A 15,558-nucleotide genomic window follows, 5' to 3' on the forward strand; every position below is an offset into this window, starting at 1 on the left:
GCTGATACTGTTGATCAAGAGCTCTGCAACAACGGTGGCCACAGTCTATTGAGACCTTGATGATCTCATCTCCGTTAATTAACTTAAGCAACGATTAGGCCGAGCGATTATCGCATCCTGAACACTAATGCTTGCCATTTAACATGCCATATAAAATTGTCAAGTTGAGAGAAGTAAAAATTTATGTTGTCGATCGGCGATCAATTTTCGCGACGAAAATTTTTGATTTATTATCGAAATCTCGATTCAAAACAAAAAAAATAAAGACATGTTGAAAAAAGTTGTATAAGTAAAAATTTTTGCTTGGAATTTAAGTGACGCTAACATATTGATAATATGTATTTGTGTTTTGAGTGCAACTCTCTTATTGTTCCAGATGCGCATCTTATTAACAGAGGACTGTTATTGATATGGCGATAGGCTGATAAATATTATTTTTGATAATTATATTTAATTTTATTGTATCGATATCATTACTGATATAGGTAACCAGAAGAAAGTATATGACCACAGAGTTTATAAATAGTTCAGAATATATTTATTTGTGCGATTTTGAACTGAAAATAAATCCTTTAATTATAATCAGTCATTCAACGAGACAATCGGGCATTTCAATCGAGATACTCGTTTTAGTACTTCGGACATAGGAACGCCTCTCAACGCCATTCTCTTCTCGATTATTATTATTACCGATCAACGCAGCATCGTTATTAGCCCATTACTGCACTCCAACACGATCTATATGACGCGCCATGCGAGACAGACTGTCATGTTTTTACGTACCTAATTCAATATCATTAATTACATATTCGCAAAGTATATTTGCAATATTATAGTCATTACTTGTACATATCACATATAAATTATGTACAAAAACTTTGACTTTGTATATCTGTAATCTGCATCATTTTTAAATGATAATATATAATTGGTTTCTCCAAGCAGGATAAACTAAATTTTAATTTCCATCAACGCAAAATCAACGCGATTTAATCACTCACGATTCTCTTATTACTAATACGCGAAATCAAACTTTTCAAATGGACAAATAGAGAGATATTTGTGGAGTGAAAGTGAGAATGTGAAAGCCTTCAATTTTAAATAATTCATTTTATCATTCGTGTTTAAAAGATAAGTGAGTATAAATTACATTGAAATACAAGTAGTCCGCGCCGCCGAAATTTACGAGTCGTCGTGTGAAGTCGCGTGGCGATAGACTTTTTATATCGATAAAGCTTTATACATAAATCAATCAAGTGCGATAGTGTTAAGAATGGAGAGACAACGAATGAAGTTGCCTTCCGATATTTATATCGATTGTTACGCACGCCCACGAGATATTGATAGCGACGCGATAAATCTCGAGACGGGAAATGGTGGCTCGATTAATAACGATAATAACGTCCAATAACGGCGGTAAAGATGGAATAACAACGTGGGAATACAGAAATTTCTCACATTCTGACTAATAAATTTGCGTTCACGACCGTTACTCGGTCAATTAATTTTAACGGAGTGCAGTGGAAAACGCGACGATCGCGAGTCGAGTGGGATGTACGCGACAAGCTTGCTTGGCCTGCGCGAGCATATCGCCGATACCAGATAGAATCTACGAACGCGAGGAGGAATAGGGGCATTGAATGCAATAGGCTTCCCCAGGGTCGGCAACTATCGACTTTTACATCTTTCAAATACGCACGGGGCTTCGGAGACCCGCGATTCAACCCTCCAAGGATAACAAAGGCGGATCGATTGGCACGCGACTATTAATATGGGATTGTTCTATCGTTTATCCGCGAATCTCTTTTACGATAAGAGACTGACGTTTTAATATTCGCAACAACTCAACTATACTCTTGCCAAAACTCGAATTTAATTGTGTGCGTATGTGTGTATAAAGAGAGAGAGAGAGAGAGAGAGAGAGAGGAATAGAAAGACACGAAAAAAAAAATATATTTAATATAATAGAAAATTTAGTAAAACAGATATATAGATATTATTTGTTTTTCTATACCATTGAAATATGAGGAAAAACTTGATTTTTTTATTTCTAATTAAAATATAGAATTTAATCGTGGAACTGTAGAGACCGCAGCGATTAATTAACGTCAGCAACTTTCGAGAAATCGACAACACGATTATCGTGATTCGTTAGAGACGTAGAGCGGAAGTTCTCGTCCCTCGTCAAGGGAGATGCGACGGAAGAAAGGATGGAGAGTCCTGACCGGCGTCGACGACGGCGACGCCTATATTGATTTTGGGACCGAGGAAAGCGTGTGGGGCGATGGAAACGAGAAAGAGAGGAGCAACGCGAACGATTCTCTGCTAGAATACCGGCAAGGACAATCGAATATGTACTGTGAAAAGCGCGCGGTATTGTGAGAACGATGCGATTTTCACGAACGCGATGCGACGTCGTTTGAACGCGGCTTTAATAACTTGCGGCGTGTGCCGCAACCGCTATCGGGCGTTAACCGCGTGCATGATTAAAGATTTAAATCCCGCGGTGATGTTAGGTATGTATTGCTATGACGGCACATCAATCGCCAAGAAGCCAATCTAAATCCTATAGCGTTATCAAAATCCTTTTACCTGCATATTCATATGAAATTGTGATCCAGACACATCGACAGAATTAAGCGTTTATCTCTACAAAATTAATAAAATTGAATTGTTTTTCGAAATGACAGCGAAGAATCGTCAATTTGTCTATACGAGAAGATTGATTAAATATTCTTTCCACCTCTTTACAGTTCTCTTTTCTTTTTTAATCGATATACTCTTTTTATACGTATATATAAATAATAATGACAAATATATAATTTTTTGAATTTTGTATATATAATATAAAAATATAAATTATATTATACACACACACACACACATTTTACATTTATACACACACATATCTATCATAAAATTTATTACCTAATTCTGATTTTATACGAGTGACACACTTGAGACCTCTAAGGTAACCATTTCCTAACATATTAAAAGATCCGGTTTAACGTAATCAAAGAACTCAACGTATGCGGATAAAAAAAAAAAAAAAGACGAAACTCCATTAACTCGGCGCGCGCCACTCAGGAAATTAGTCGTACGTAATATTTGCTTGCGGGAGCGCAACACGAAGCTGTATGATTATCGGAAAGGAAAAAAGTGTTTCTATGAGAAATACAAAGAGAAGAAAAAGCTAATGAAGTACTCGTTATGCAGTCGATGGCAATACCGAGAAATCTCGTTTTTATTGAACATCTGTAGATTTATTCCGTTCCGACGAGAGAAGCTTTGTGATATATAAAGAATGAAAGCTCACCGCGGCTTTATGCATCCTCAATAATTCAAACGAGGAGGAAAATACATGCATTTGTTTTTGCTTATCTCGGTTAATGAATCGCGTTTAAGTGCGATCACGAGTCAAAGTAATACGTTGTAAATATTGCAAGTACAATTTATTCGCCATCTGACACACGCGCACGAGATGTTATATCTCTTCGTATTTTATCGCAATAAATGTCGATTACGAATCAAGTATTATTAGGTCATTAGGTGATCTCGTTCTTAGTCACGCATTGCGAATAACAAATTTTTTTTTTAGGATGTAAACATTTGTTACTATGTTGTTTATCCTTTGCACTACACGGTTTAATTTTTATCGAACTGCGTTGCGAAAAATATTATTTCGCGAAAGAAACATAGTCAACGTACAAACATGGACAGCTAAATTAAGCTCTCTGCACAATAACGTTTAACAATTCGTACGACAGATTTCTTATCAAGCATGAAGCGGCATAAAAATGCATGTTTGTATAAAATCAATAAAATGGCAATAAAATATCGCGTAAAAGAAACAAATACAAAAATTAATTATAAAATCATATAACGGTCATTCGATGAATTGACATTTCCATGAATGATTTATAGTAAGGAAAACTGATAAAAAAGTCGGATATGACGAAAGAGAAATTAGCGTATCCTTTAACGCATTATCAATAGATGTAATTTGACGGAAATGATATGATTCACCAGATATATGCGCAATGTCGCTCTAATATAATACGATGATAATGGATCGCATGTTTATGCAAGTACATTATCAACGATCTTATGTCACGATGTATTCAAATGGCATATGCGCGATATATGTACTTGCGCAAATACCAATAAACTTCAATGTACAACTTTATACATACTAATTCAGAATAATAGCGAGAAGTGATTAAAGAAGAGAGAACACACAATCTCACTTTAAAAAATAATTACAATATCGAATTAATTTTCATTTAAAGAAAAGTAGATAATTTCCTGAATACTTTGATATTTACGGAAAATAATTTTTAAATATGTCTAACTACAAAGAACTATATCGTACGTATAAGAATAGCGTTTAAATCTTTGAAACGCGCTTTTTTATAAAATCATAAATTTTTTATCTTTATGTATTTTTTTCTCGAAAACTACTAGTCAAATTGTTATTTTTTATTCTATTCAGAAGTAAATAAATGATTTGATCGTTTGCGCAATTTGGGGGAAAAAAAAAATTGTAACTTTATCAAAAGTTACGAGCAATTAAAATCTCTGAAAAATTTAACTTCATTCAAATTATAATGAAAATTCCGAAAGAACTTACTCTCGGCAAAAAGCATCGATCAAAATATAGCTAAATAATGCTATATATGAGAAAAAAAAAAGAGAAAGATATTATTTGGATATGTTAATCTAACGTTTAGAGAAATATAAAAATATATAATTTTACGATATGATTTCACAATAGCACTCTCCTTCCCTTAAAATACGTAGAAATTTCTATAAAAGTAATTAAAAACCAATTAATAAATGCTATATATTATTTCTTGTCTATTAGAATTATTTTAACTTCGATATAAACACGAAAAACCTGTATTAAAAGTAACTTATTTAATTCATTCTAAATAGAGGAAGCATTCAAATTAGAGATAGCAGCAGCTCGGAAATGCGCGTCTATTTTTGTTCTTCCCTAATGACCCGGATTCTTTCTATTATCTTTTTCTCATAACATACAATGGCTTGAATATATACGTGCGTATAAATTAGCGTTAATCATTCTCGATACAATAAAGATTTTCGCGAGATACTAGACGGACATCTTAATTTACTCATGTGTCAAAAAAAAACGCAATGCAGAATAAAGATGATAACGGCGATGAAGAAATTTGAAATTTGAATTCTCGATCCTATTTACATCGGCTGTACGAAAGAATGGAGGAATTCGCGTCCTTGGACGCGAGATAACAGAGTCCTGCGGTGTACGATTACGTTATGGGAATACTGAATGGCGTGAATCGTATTTTCTCTACGCTGCCAATTAGCAGCATGTCCAGTGGAATAACCGTCACACAGATAAAATACAATAAACGCCGACGAAATCACGCTCGCCCGGAATGTTTAACGCGGCGACATCAAGAGATCGCGCACGTGTTTGTTTGAGGCAAGAGTCATTATTGATTATTTGCGTCGACGCTCGTGTCGTTTCTGCAAACGCGGCAAATTGCACACATTTGTTAACACCTATACCGCCAAAGACGATTTTATCATAATTACGCGTGTCGCAAGACTGTAATCAATATTATAGATTCCGTGTCCTTATATCTTTTAAAATCCCGAATATATTATCGAATACAATTGCACCTTTATTATGATGCGGATATTCTCAAATGTATTTTTAAAAAAGATTAAGTAGGAAAAACTTTTTCTAATGTCTATTGTACATCGCGAAGTAATACCTGAGCAGTTCGTAAATATTTTAATTGAATAATTAAATACGAAAATAATATTTTAATTTTAATTGATTCCAAGCGTCGAATAAAATAATAAACGAAATCATTGTAAAGTCGATTGGATGCATATTGTGCCGCAAGTTTTGATACACGCATACAATGATTTTTAACGCGATTTTTAATACGTTCAATCAAAATTGTTATTCATTAAAAAAAAAAATCGCTCCCGAGAAATATTATTTTCTAGTGGAATTTGTAAAATTTGTTATTATATATCTCATACTGTATATCTTAAATCAATAACGGTGATATAAATTTGAATGTTTGAATCGTAATTGTGCTAGAGAAATTTTTTAATGAAATAACGCTTTTTTAATAAACCTAACGCTATGTTTCACAGAAAAATTAAGACTTAAACGAAGAGAAACTCGAAAGGCCTGCTTCCTGTTCTTTGATTCGATTCGAATTTTACAAAAGTTCATTTTCCATTTATCGGATCGAACCGATCTATGAAAGGTCGTAAAAAAATAGCACAATGCCATTGTAAAGTGAAAAGGACCAAGATGTCTTTTAAAAAACGATCTTTAAATATTCACAGATACACAAAGAATTTCGGATCGGCAGGATACTCTTGGCAGGGGTTAGAACGTTAAGAATACTCCCCCGGGAATCATTTCGCGCGATCGAGCAACCTTCGACGCGCGTTACGTAAGCGAGATGCGACGCTTACGTGCGCGAGAACCTGTTGTCGAACGCGCGTCCAGGGAAAACATGGCACGTGTGTGTTGCCTTTCTAGAAAACGCGGCCAATGCGCAGCGCGTCGCCAAGAAATTCGCGTTTTACAATGTAAGCGCGACGGCGAAGAATTATCCCGCGGAACGAGCGGGTTGTATCGCACGTAATCTTACGGTGATAAATCTCGATTTCTCCGAAATAAATAGCTTAGGTTAGGAGAGACTCTAATCCTAACAACATTCCGAGTTTAATCCTCGATCTGAATTACGGTATTAAGCCTCGGATAAATGACATGATAAAGGGAATGTCTTAGACTTAAAGTATACAAGGCTTACGGAGATTTACGCTGGACTTATCTCGTTAGAATGTTATATGCCTTCACAGAAACCTTGTTCTGTTGTATATTATTGCATTGAAAAATTTTCTTTTTCTTTTCATACTGTCCGAGAGAAAAATAGATATATGATATACGATATCACGAGTACAAAAATAGATAAATATATGCATATAAGTAAACATTAAAAGCGATTCGATCGCAAAAAAAATAAAAAATACTACGAGTAATCCTCGATTTATTAACGATGAAACTATGAAGTTAACGATTCGATCGCGTGGCGAACTTGTGTCGGAATGAATATTTTCTTCGAATACAATCCTACATTATGGCCGAGTACTTGAAAGAGTACATCAAGGATCGCCCGCAGTGCGCGCGCTTAAAATCAATTTCGTCGCGGCGTCGTGCATGGCGTCGGCTCGATAAGGTCCACAGACCGACAGTCGCTCTCGCGGAGTGCGTGACAGCTGCGAGTGACTCGCTCTTGTCCGTTTACGGCGACAACGTCGAGGAAACAACAGTAACATTTGCTGGACACTCACCAGAAGCGGTAAAAAATCGACCGTGTCTCGAAGAAGTTTGGAAGATTTGACGTGGTGGGGATCACCTCTCCTCGGCGCGACGTGATTCCGCTGTTCGATTCCTCCCTCGCGTGAGAAGAGACTGGGCTCCGTTAAGTCCGATGACACTTTATCTCAAGTGATAGATGAACATAATACACAGATCCGCGGACACTTTATCACGGACGACACCTCGATCTCCGACGAACCGCGACGTGATGCGTGCGCGCGCGCGCCCGTTTGACGTTACCGAAAAGAAATGGAAAACGTGAGACGCCGGAACGACGCCGTAAACCGGCGAACGAACGCTAGACGACGCGTCTTACCAGACTGAACTCGCGCTCCCGACTGACTGATCGCCCGCACACGCGAGTCGGGAGATGTCGACGGTGACGCCGTCCGCGGAAGCCGACCGAAGCTCGCGCGCCGCTACAAACGTCAAATTTCGATCGGCGCGTGCTCGCTACGCGCGGTCGAATGCGACATAATAACTGTGAGCGTCTCGTGAAAAAAAAGGGGGAAAAAAAGTAAAACCATAGCGAAATCGTGCGCAAAAATTTTCTATCTCGCATCTCTACCCAGCTCATAAACAACTTTCTCTCTCTCTTTTTCTCTTTTCCTCCTTCCTCTATTTCTCTCTCGCGATATACGTGCGTACAACCCTCTTTTACGACGGTCCGTCGTATCGTTAACTCAATGAGAATTCCTCGTAGTACCATTTTCCGACATGCACGCGAGAAGGGCTGTTGAAAAATACCGTAATATAGCTGTTTACCACGCGCCTATGAGCTTTGAGATTTGATACTTTCTGAGAATTGCAGAGAGCGGTGGTGTGTGCAAGCGTTGCGAACGTGTCACGGGATGATAAACTTCTTCAAGAATGAGGAATATTAAAATGACAAAAATCGTTATGAATGGCAGTACGAGGAAATTTCATTAAAATAATAATATACAAATAATGTATAATAAATGTCCAACTTGATTAAAAAAATATATGTAAGCGAAAACGTATAGGACTTTACGTTTTAATACTTTTAACGATCATTGTTTATCGATCACACATTAATATATGGAGTAAATATATATTTTTTTCGAAGAAAATGCTTTAAAAAATACAAAAGGAAAATTTAGAACAGTGTTTCCATATGCACGTGGGAATGTTTGGAGTTACAACAAAATTGTAAATATATTTATGTTTTATCCAACATTAATATATTCTACACATGATTAAAAAAGAGAGAGAGAGAGAGAGAGAGAGAGAGGAAGAAAAAAATGTATAGAATTAAGACTTCAAAAACGCAAATATATAATAAAATTTGACACACATATTAATTATCATTTTAAATTCAGACAATAAAACAAGTATGTATATATGTATATCGAGAATCATTTATCGAGAGTAACAAAGTAAACTGTCGATCTTTGTGAGAAAAAACGCAAGGCCCACTGTATACTGTTAAATAAAAAGATTCCAAAGCAAAAGTTCCCGTAAATTTCTCGTAATGAAGCAAGAACTTCAGATAAATCTTTATAAACACTTGTTAATAAAGAGACTTTTATATCGATGTGTAAACAATGTAAGGCATCTTTCAATCGAGTATCAAAAATTTACATTCAGCTTAAATACATATTCATATTTTAACATCGTATTCAATATTCCTTTCCATATTCCTTTCAATATTCCTTAATGCCGGATGTTTCATCGTAATACATTTTAATATAATTCTAACATACCAAAGATCTAGTTATTAAATAAAGTGCGATATTTAAATAGTGCGATTAGCGTATATATTTTTTAATGAAATTATATATTTATTATAATTTTTACAATCAATCTTTACTTACTTTAAGAAAATGTATGTTATTTTATTTAAAGATCATTAAAAAATATCGTAAATAAGATAAAATTACAAATACTATTTAAAAAATGTCCTTATACATTTATAAATTTCTTTTAATATTTAAAATTATTAGTTAAAATTTAACATTCAAGTTAAATAGTTTAATTTTTAAACACAATAATAATAATTCTTAATTTTAACAAATTTATATATATATATATATATACGCTAAAAGCAGTTAAACACAATGTGTATTGTCATCGTATATATAAATATGTATTATAAGCAATGGAAAAATACTGATATCATCTGATCGATCTGGTTACGATGATCGACTACAAAATCGAGTATCGGTTAATGAGAGTGCCGGCAGGTTGCCGATTTCGGATATTAAATGTCAATGACCATAAGAGACAAAAGCCTGGCGCTTAATTTCATCCCGGCGTCGTATCGTATCCTTAACTGTAAACGGACGGAGAAGAACTCGGCGAAGGCGACGTTGAAGAAAGTATCGAGCAAGAAACGAACGCTCGTATAATCCGCATTTCCGTCGTTCTGCACCGGTACCATTACCATTATCATTCCAAGATATGGCTGTCCTCCCTTCCCCTCCCCCCCCCCCCCTCCTGCTCCCTCCTTCCATTCCACTTCACCCACCGTCATTCTCGCCCATCTTTCTGTCCACGGCAGCTGGTAAACCGTATTTTCAAGTCGATCAAGTAAATCAACAATCGATCGTCTCCGGATAATCAGATGCCTTTTTCCTATCTCTATATTGCTTTTTTTTTTTTCCGTTGAAAGAAGGGCTAATTTTAAATCATAAGATAATTCCACAATATTATTTTCCAACATAAACATTGAATAAAATAAAAGAGTATAAGAGAAAAATGTAAAAAGAATTATTTTAATTTTATTTTTATAAAATGCATTTAGAAAAAAATATTTTATAATCCACAGTATTTTTTGGAAATAATATAGTTTTCTAACATAGATAGTTAATATAAAAGAAATATAAATCGTTTAAATTAATAATATTTTTTATCTATAATTGTTTGAAATGATTTTTAGAACAATTTATATATAAATAATTTTTAATTAATCAAGTGACAAAAAATTAGCAAAATTAAAACTATTTCTTATCTAATTGCTATGTAGGCGATAATATAAAACAGAAAATAGAGATTTTGTTCGCGTAATATTTTAATTTTAAATTTGTTTTACGTTAAAATAAAAAAATTGCGAAAGCTATATGTGTAACAGAATTATAAAATTATAAAAACTATGTAACAATAAAAAATACAGTGAGAATAGCTGCAACACTCCGTTATTTTTTACGGTAAAGGTTTTTTCGCGAAGCATGTCACGTTTAAAAGATCCTCGAATTTTATGATGCCCGACAGAAGATGAGAATCCTTTGGTGAAATGCACACCATAAAAGCGAGTCGATAATACCACTTGCTGTATAAACAATTGTATCAATAACCATGGCTTTTTCGTCGCATCAACTTCGTAATTGCACATCCGAACCGTTTTTTTTGACAATCGCTGGCCCATTAAACTGGTTAATAATGAAATCGTGAAAAAAAAAAATATATATATATATATATATTTGTTACGTTAAATCTGTATCAAGTATTGTATCTTCAAAATTTCAGTTTATAAAATTAATTTTTTACGATTTATATTTCTAGAGAATTTTGTTTTTTATATATATATATATGTATTTATACAAATTTATATTTCAAAATAATTTATGTAGTTTCGTGATTTAGAAGTAATGAACAGCATGTACATATATGACTTATGCGAAACTTTAAATTTTTCGTTATTAATAGAATATAGGAAGAGAGTATAATTTTGTATTTTATTATTATTCGCAGAAATGCAAATTCGTAGACAAAAGTATGATTGTCAAAGTGAAGTTTTATTATTATAGCATATTTTAAATTATTATAACATATATTTATTTGGCAAATAAAATAATAGCAGATGATATCAGTATTGTGTAAGATGCAAAAATGATAATAAAATTCATTCTCACCAAATGCGTAGCCTAATTAAATACGCCCGCAGCTATCTGAAAAAAAATTATCATATATTGTAACAATTTTTACTTATTGAGCATTTTGTATACGCGCGTTTTTATCATTATATTATTTAATAATCCCCCCCCCCTCTCCCGTTATAATTAAAACACACGATATTATGTAACAATAACGTAAATAATTATTATAAGATATAAACCGATAGCAGAGAAGAACATTGAGGGCTCGACGGCATCGATGAGAGAATCGGCGTTCCACGCAAACTGCTTTAACGTCGCGATAAAAATGTTTTCCTGTTTTTTCAAACAACATACGAACTAATTGCGACTCTCGGAAGATTACATGATTTGGTAATGGCAATAGCGTTGAATGTAGCAACTGTAACAACAATCTCGTACTTGATGTAAAGCCCGATCGTATGCTGCACATGGGTTTTAAATCATAAATTCGTTATCTGAAGTCGTAAGTTGTAAAACGATAGCAGAGAAAAATATTTAAGGCTCCACCAAGACCACCGGATCCATGAACCTTCACGTTAGTCAATAAATCCGTCGCTGAGCAATAAGCCATTCGAGTCCACATACACAATATTCTTCCTGTCCGGTTATCTAGATTCAATTTTGGAATCTTACATTATTTAATTATATTTCGATAAATATTTAATAATTATTTTAATAAATATTTGATAAATATTTTACTATTTATAGAAATCATTAAATATATATATATATGTCTTATTTATTAAATATATTTTACATATATGCAAAATACATATAAATATCTTAATTGCAATTCTCTTTTTACGTGTGCTATCATGAGATCAAATAAACATTGAAATAATGAATAAATTATTTGCTAGTCAACCATAATATTTCATTTTACTGCACCTGTGGCAAATCGGCTGCTGATCGCCTCTTTTATCAGCGACGAAGATTGGAAATGCGCAATTTATCGGACGAGCTTTGAAACTTGATCCGTGCGCTTCGTTTTCGAAGAAACGCGAATTCACGTGGCGTATTCGTCGCGAGACGCAAACGCGGGACAAAATGTTCTTCGTACGCACATAATAAATAGCCGAATATTATCACTTTACACTTTCGATAGACCATTCGATACTGTACGTGCATAATGAGGGAGCGAGACGAGTGACGACCGTTTGACGGTCACACGAAGGTCGTTATGTACGGACGCAGCCGTATGCAACCGTGCAATTCCATCGATATTATTTTCGATTCAATTATCATTTTACTGACAATTTCAATTTACAGCACGCTAATGAAACTCTCTATACACGTACCTGTCCGCATTATTATCGAATCTCACGAACGGATATAGAGATCATTTTCGCGTGTCCTAGGTATCGAAATTTGTACTCACTGTACATTTGATACAGTGCCGATTTTCAATCACGCGGATAGACATCGCGGATCGTGATTAAGGCCATTTATAGCAAAGACCCGCGACACTTGATACGTTCTCGCGATCGCCCGTTACTTTAATCGGCACTCCCGGCACAAACTCACGCTCGTTATACGCTCGTAACAGATAAAATTCGCAATTGTTCGAGGAGCTATCCGAGCTCCGTGCGCGAACCGGTGCGATGCCGAAACTGTCATGGCGGCCGAGTGGACGCGCACAGAGTTGAAAATTTCGTAAAAAGCTTTAACAAACGACTGAGAAATCGCGACGAGACGTAAACGCGGCTTCTAGTCAGTTGGTTCAGATTAGCGGCGTTTTTTATTTTCGATATTCTTTACAAAGATTTAAAGGGATACGTGACAATATACGCGTAAGAAACTTGAGAAAGATGCATTATCTACATATATTCAAATTTCAAATTGGCGCATTTTATCGGAGTAATCGTAACACGAGTACCAACGGAAATTTAGGAAAAAAAATGACATTTGGGAGAGAAGCCTGAGAGATGCCGTCGTTTTTCGTGAGACAGTTTTTTTAGCTGGTACAGTGGCGCCAACTAGATCCATTTTAGAATCGGCGGAACTATACGGCCAGACACTTTTTGATGCCGTGATAAAACGACTGGTGCATGTTCATGCTAATCTTTCTATTAAATGTTAGAGAAATTTGCGATATTCGTGATATTTCTAAAATTTGAAATACATTTTCCCGAATTTATCAACAATTCTTAGGATATGAGAACATAATATCTTAACTTTAATAATAATATTTATAAATATTTTTAACACAGATAATATACAAAAACTAAAAATTAACAAATATATTAATTTAAAATTTCTATTATATTGTCATTATATATGTTCGTTCGGTAAATTTTTGTAATTTACAAAAAAAGAAATTTCATATAATTTATAATATTATTAATATAATATAATTACATATAAATTACAATTATAACGTAATAATAATTACAATAAATTATTGTACAATCATACTTAAAATACAATTTACAATTAATGCTATCAGTATCAAATAGATATACTCGATATATATCCAATAATGTAAATAATTGATACCGAACAATATTTACTTCAAGAGTTCAACATTACATAAATTGATATAACAATATAATAAATATCAATATTATAATAATACACCACAAGTTTAAATGGTATATAAAATAAATATATATATAATTTTTTATTTATAAAAAAGAGTGTAGCATTTTTGAAATTTTTTATAATTAATTTTAATTTTTCTACTAGTTTAATTTAAATTGTAGAAAAATTAAAATTATTAATCTCTCTATTATAAATTTTTTTAAATTAATTTTCACTTTTTAATTTTCTTTTTAAAAAGAATCTTACTTTTTAGTTTTCTCAAGAATTTTAAGGAATTAAATACTTAAGGATATTATATGATTATCTTAAGTTAAGATAATCCTAATAGATAGTCCTAACAACCCTACTTTTGTTGGCTAAGCCAGCAAGAATCCGGGATCACCGAAATTTTGGGGAGTGTGTCTTAATCGCGTACCCTAATCGCATACCCTAGTCGCGTGCCCTATACGCATGCCCTACTTGCGTGTCCTATTCACGTGCCCTGATAGAACGCACCGGTAGCACTCTTGATTGCTACGTGCCATTGCACGTAGAAAAGCGCATATGTATTTTTCCAGCTCTCGACCAGGATATTAGTCAACTATGTTGCTTCCGTTGGGCCAGTTGGACCTACCTTTTGTTGATCCTGGCCATATTTATTCCGACTACATCTAGTGAGAGATGTAGCTATGACCTCTATGAGAGATCAATGAAGGAGAGAAATTCTTTCCATATTAATCGGCTAATTATTATTATCGCCGGTGTATGAGCGTAATTTTACACTCGTTTACGGTCATTGAGAGATCGTTACGACCGTTTGTCATGCATCATTTTAATGTAACTTTTCTTTAATTAATATAATGCCAAATTATCAATCAAAATTAATTGATTAAAATTCTTATAATAATATATAATAATATATAATTTATATTAAAATAAAATTAATAATTATTTATGTTTTATATAATTTAATAGATCGATAATTTGGCTTTACATCAATTAAAACAAAGCTTTATATGATATTCGCTAAATATAATATAGAATATAGATGAATGGGCTATAAAAAATTAGGACAAAATCGGCGCCGTATAAGAATAAGTTATTATTATTTCATATAATAAATAAAATTACTAGCGCCATTTTCATTAAACAATTTAAATAAAATTTTTGAATTGAAGAAAATAATTCATGCCTTTATTTATATTTTAATGTACATTGAAAGAACTATCAAAATTAATTGATATATATTGATTTAATCTATTTAATCTATTCTAGCCCATCCATTTTGAGATAACGGATCTATCTACAATCTATATTTACATCTATAACATCTACGAATCCGTTACCTCAAAGTAAAATAAAGTTCATCACTCACCGGCACTGATGCGCAACAACGGAATTGTTGGTCTTGAGGCTACGTTGTCTGTAACACAAATATAAAGTCCAAATTATAGCAGCGTCCAAAATATAATTAAAATTTCGTGCGAAATATTTTATATACGATGCGTACAATGCTAAGAAGCTCTATATAAATATGGAACAATTTTAATAATAAAAAGATTTTTTTTTTTTTTTTTTTTTTTCAAATAGAAACTTTTATAAGATTTATGTAAAAGTCTTTCTTTTTAATTATCTCTTGTTTAATTCATTCAAATAAAAAGATCGAATTAGTACGCGATTTTGAACAACCGATATATTGTATAAATAATAAATACTCACCCTAGGGTTGCTCCGCCGGTGCGGGATGCCTCTCCTAGGCCTCCACCT

General features: G+C 33.6%; 1 protein-coding gene across 11 annotated transcripts in view; it reads right to left on the bottom strand.

Moving 5' to 3' along the window:
* The window catches only part of Prosap (SH3 and multiple ankyrin repeat domains prosap), a 121,291-nt gene extending 106,089 nt beyond the window's left edge, over positions 1-15,202 (bottom strand). For 6 of the 11 annotated variants that reach the window (XM_070295201.1, XM_070295202.1, XM_070295196.1 and 3 more), the window contains exon 1: positions 7,369-7,749. The gene's annotated coding sequence lies outside the window, so the exon portion shown is untranslated. Of the gene's footprint in view, positions 1-7,368; positions 7,751-11,268; positions 11,305-15,166 lie in introns of those variants that run through there. The other 5 variants (XM_070295195.1, XM_070295194.1, XM_070295197.1 and 2 more) reach the window with 3 other exon arrangements.
* Positions 15,203-15,558: the final 356 nt, after the last annotated feature.

This window comes from Polyergus mexicanus, unplaced genomic scaffold, assembly GCF_030449975.1.
Source record: "Polyergus mexicanus isolate NDT 795.1 unplaced genomic scaffold, iyPolMexi1.0 SCAF_4, whole genome shotgun sequence".
Classification (NCBI taxonomy): Eukaryota; Metazoa; Arthropoda; class Insecta; order Hymenoptera; family Formicidae; genus Polyergus; species Polyergus mexicanus.